Here is a 5049-nt window from a genome sequence, read left to right on the forward strand (position 1 = left end):
TAGGTCCCACGGGGGCCCCCATGGACTGGCCTGAAATCAGGGCACAACAGCATTTGGGGACCATTGCCAGAAATGTCATAGGCAAGAGGGCATCTCAGAGCCAGCTTTGCTCCAGGAGACGTCCCAACCACCATTCATTCTGTGGGTGTCCGGTGGTCCTGACAGGGACCCAAAATACCCTTTTTAAATGCCTGTGTTAAGAATCTTATTGGGGAGGGACCCGGGGCCAGCTGTCCCTTGTGCCACCCCCCCCCAAAAATTGAGTGTCCATTGTGACTAGACCTTGATAAAATAATCACCACGGTCACATTGATTGGGCACTTGATCTTCAAAATAGCCCCCAGAAGGAGTGCTTTCATCATCTTCCATCCCTGAGTCACGGATGTGCCAAGTGAGACACAGAGAGGGAGCGAGCTGCCTGAGTCTCATGGGAGCGAGTGGGAGAGCTGACGGGCAGCCCACAGGCCCAGCCTGGTGCAAACGCCTGTCCACACTCCAGTCTCAGGTCTCCCAGGAAGAGGCTTCTGTGTGCAGGGTGTCCACATGTCATGTGTCCCTCTTTGTTCAGTTTCCTGTGATGGGCGCCTCCCTGTGCAGGGACGCAGGGAGCCCTGGACTGACCATAGAACAGTGGTTTCCACCAGGGTGATTTTGTCCCCGATGGGACACTTGGCAATGTCTGGGCACATGTTGGATTTGCATAAGTTGTTGGAGGATGCTCCTGGCGTCTGGTGGGAAGAGGCCAGGGAAGCTGCCCAATATCCTGCAGTGCAGGGACCGCCCGCACCACAAATGGTCTGGCCTGAATGTCAGTGGAGTCAAGGCGGAGAAACCCTGGCTTAAAAAAACCTGTCCCAGTGAAATGTCCCAGGAGAAAGTTACAGCTCCCTGTTGCATTAGCCTGGGCACACTGATGGACCCCTCGGTGAGCTGCTGGGGTCATAAGTTCCAGTGTTCTCCAAAGGAGAATATTCTTTTGCTGCAGTAGACTTTTGGCTTTTGGCTTGTGCTGGTAAATGTGGGCCACCGGCTGGGGTCTGCAAACCTTTCACTATGGGTACAGAGGCCACCACTGTGCCAGGATGGCACTTGAGGAATGGGTGTGGGAGAGAAGAGGAGGGCCCCACAGACATCACTGGGCAAGGGGCAGTGTGAACTCTGTGAATTCAACACCCATCACTGCCTGTCCTTAGGGCCATGACCTTCACCTCCTCGTTTCACCAGCCTCACACGGAACCTGTTGCTTAGTTTCTCCCAAGGGGCACAAAACCAAACCACAAGGCCTCATCGGAGAACCGGAGGCTGCTGGAAGAAACCGCCACCGTGGGTGTGGAATGTGGCATGTGGAACGTGGATGACAGGGCCTGGGAGCAGGGACACATCCCAGCAGGGTCGGAAAGTGGCAGAAGCAGGGGCCGGTCCCAAGTGTCTGCAGCACAGTTAGGTCCCCCCTCTCCATGCACACCTGGGGAGAGCGTGCCCCTTCTCTTGGACCTGTTCTACTCAGCCGACTCCATTGCTAAGCACGCCACTTGACTGATGATGCCTCAGTTTGCAGCCATGACAGCCCAGTGGGCTACGAGGAAATCAATCACTGTCCCACACTCCCTCTGGGTGGCAGCTGGGTACAATGCGCCCCAGGGCAGGACTCTTAGAAACAAAAAAAAGTGCCCCACCCCCCACCAGGATCCAGAGGCCCCTAGAGGGGGGCAAAGGTGGCTGCTGGGTCAGATCGTACCCCGCCTCGGCTCTCCCCTGGCTCCCAGAACCAGAGCCCTGGGGGCTAGCTCCTCTGAGTGCCAAAGGGCCTGTGGGATGGAAATGGGAATGGTGGACAGTGGAGGTGTGTTATGGAGATTACAGGCAGGCAGAGGGGTCTGGCCTTTGAAATCTGCATCTAGCTCAGGCACTTGCCGTCTAGGAAACATGTTTTTGCTCAGCACTGTATCTGGCACTGGGAACAGAGCGACCGTTAAGCTCTGCCGTCCCAGAGCTTGTACGCTAATGGGAGGCAGAGAGAGAGAGCTGACGGTTGTGCAAAGCGATGTCCTAAGGGGAAGGACGGGTGCTAAGAGAAGGATACCAGGAGGGACTGACCTAGACTCTAGGGGGGACACAGCTGTCAGGGAGGCCTCCCTGAGAAAGTGACGATGAAGCTGAGAACTCAGTGTGACGGAAGTGTGGTCAGCAAGGACGGGAAGGGCGGGGACGAGCCTAGAGAACACGCAGGGGCCAGGAGGGCGGGGCCTCCAAGGTCCAGTTAAGGATTTCACCCTTTCTCCTAAGGTCACTGAGAAGCAGGGGAAAGGTGCGGTCGGTCAGATTTACACTTTTACAAAATGACTGGGCAGCTCATGGGTGATGGGCTGGAGGGAGGCAGCCTGGAGGCAGGTTGGGAGGACATCGGGGTGTCAGGTGACAGAAGATGGCAGCTTGGATGGGGGTGATGGCCGCAGAGTCTCTTACCTGTCTGCACCTGTTACCTACCTTGCGGTGGGGGTGAGGGGGTGGGAGAGAGCTATTTGGGAGTGTAAATGAAATACGTGTCAACATAACACTGCAACTAGGTTCAAAGTGAACGCTCAGTCAGTTTCTATTACCTCCCTCACATCCAAGACAGCCTTCCCCAGGGACATCAAGTTCAAGGTCAGCAGGAGGAGCTACGAGGATGGTGTGTGAACTGGTTACTTGGGATCCCTGCAGCATGTGAACGCCAGACCTGGAGGGATACTGGCTTCTTCAGAGAAAAATGCTCAGTGCATGTTTGTTTCCTACTCACTCTTTCATGTCACCTCCCAAGCTCTAAGTAGTCATCTCCAGCTTACAAGCCAGGGGCTCCTTGGTCCCTTGGGCCCCAGAGGGTCACAGGACTTTAGGAAGTACTCAGAGTTCATGGAAACTAATGGATTCCGACTGCAGGTGGGTTTGGAGGGAACGGGATAGCATCACACGTCTCTAACGGAAAATAGCGTTGCTACGTGGGAATCAAGGTCACTGATGCTATCAACACTCGGGGGGCAGCAGTGACCTTTTCATTAGGTGAGGGAGCTTTTGCCCCTTGGACACTTCAGGGAAACGGATGAAGAGCTCAGTGAGCTCAGAAAGAGGTGAGGGGACATGTAAGATGAGCTCTGAAGAAGGACTTAGCCAGTCTAATAAGTGGAAGATGGAACTCCAGGGATAAGAGGCAGGGACAAGGAGAGAGCAGCACATCGAGACTGCTGCACGTGGATGAGCACGGCCAGAGCAGAGGTGGGAGCACGGGAACAGGCCAAAGGGAAGGCAGGGAAGGCAGGGGCTCCAGGCTATAGGCAGACTCCACCTGGGAGGCAGTGGGGAGCCCTGGCAGCCTCTCAGTGAGGTGACGGCACCCATCTGCCTTTCAGAACGACAACGGGTGGAAGTGGATAGGAAGGTAGAACATGCAGGCTGCTGTGGTCATCCAGATGGGACACTGTGAGGTCCCAGCCTTTGGGCAGTGGCAGCGGAGACGTGGAGGAGGGACCGAAGCGATGGGGTTGAATGAGTGATCCGATTGCAGGGCAGTGCCTGTATGTGGAGGGCAGGTACCGAGCACAGACCCAGTGCCCAGGAGCTCACTCTGAGGGGCCTTGAAGAGCAAAAGTAAGAGTTTGGTGGAAAAGGAGGGAGGGGTCCCGACCTCGTGATGGGCATGTAAGATGGGCTGGGACCACCTGCTTAGAAGCTTCTCTTATTTTGACCACAGGGGCCATCCTGGGTGGGTTTGTGCCTGTGGAGGAACAGAAAAAGAAAAGTAGCTCTGGTCCAATTGACCGGGGCGTTCTGCGACTGACCGTAATAGATTAGATTCAGGGGTCTGAAATGTAAGCCAGGAGGGCATTTTCGACCCTTCAGATTTACCGATTCTCATTGCAGCACGCCAGCCCCAGGGTGAGCCTCAGGGCAGCCCGGGCCAGAGGGCAGGACACAACCTTGGGACCGCCAGCAGGAGTGTTTGGTTCCTGCCAAACTTCTCTTGGTTTATCTATTTATCAAGCCCGCGGCTTCCTGCTTATTAATAACTATAAAACACAAGCTCCTTGGGGAAGCCAGTCCCCGGGTACGGGCTGGCTCTGCTCTGCTCTGCCTCTGGATGTGCGCCAGGCCATCCGAGACAGCGCCCGGGGAGGAGCTTCCTGACCCAGCTCCTTCCGTGGGAAGTGAACCCCCTGGCTCCCGTTGCCCAGCCTCTGCAGGAGGGCTGTCCTGCTCAGCTTCAGTGGGCGCAGGAGAAGGCAAGAAAGATGGACTCAGAAGCGGGAGGAGCTCCACCATCACCCAGAAAACCAAGGCCCAGTGCGGGCAGGAAACACCGGCTCCTGGTGGTTTGGCAAGTTGGATGCAGAGCTGGGACTAGATTCCTGTTTTCCAGGGGCCTCCTGAGACCAGGAATCTTTCCACTGTGCTCCCAGAGTGTGTAATTGCTGTTATTCTCGCCAACCACAGAGACTGCGGTGTTTGGCCTACACTTTCTTGCACAGTATTGTGGCCCTTCCAGCAGGCAGAGAGCCAGAAGGGCACTCAGACATGTCTGAACCATCTTGACCTAGATTCTGGGTTTCCCGATAGGGCTATTTGCCAGTGGGGTACGCTGAGGTGGGCTCTTCTGTGACACACCCCAAGTAATGCAAGTGCTCTCCTGCACCACTCCGGTAGGTGGCCTGGGCAAAAGGACACCTCTTTACCCGCTCTGTCATTGGAGACAGAGACTAGACACGCCAGAGCCACCAGCCACAGCCATGATGCACGCAGCGCCCATGGAAACACCAGGCAGCCAGCTGCCGCCCTGGAGATGCTGAGAGAGAGAGAGGCAGGCAGGCAGGCAGACAGGCGGCAGGTGCGCGAGGCCAGAAGGGCAGGGAGGGCCGCTGTCCAGTGAGCGGCGTGGCCGCAGGGCGCCCCCTGCAGGGCAGTGAGAAAGGGGTCCGGGGCGCGAGCCGTGGGGCGCGGGGAGGCACCCACAGCTACCAAACGGACGCGGCGGCGCCGGGCGGACGCAGGGCCGCGCCGAGGGCCGGAGGGACGCAC

At 56.9% G+C, this 5049-nt stretch overlaps 1 protein-coding gene across 1 annotated transcript in view; it reads left to right on the plus strand.

The window, feature by feature from the left end:
• The window catches only part of DNAI2 (dynein axonemal intermediate chain 2), a 30933-nt gene that overhangs the window by 23918 nt on the left and 1966 nt on the right, over positions 1-5049 (plus strand). The window lies entirely within an intron of this gene.

This window comes from Rhinolophus sinicus, chromosome 12, assembly GCF_057876585.1.
Source record: "Rhinolophus sinicus isolate RSI-liver-muscle chromosome 12, RSI-T2T, whole genome shotgun sequence".
In the NCBI taxonomy this organism is placed as follows: Eukaryota; Metazoa; Chordata; class Mammalia; order Chiroptera; family Rhinolophidae; genus Rhinolophus; species Rhinolophus sinicus.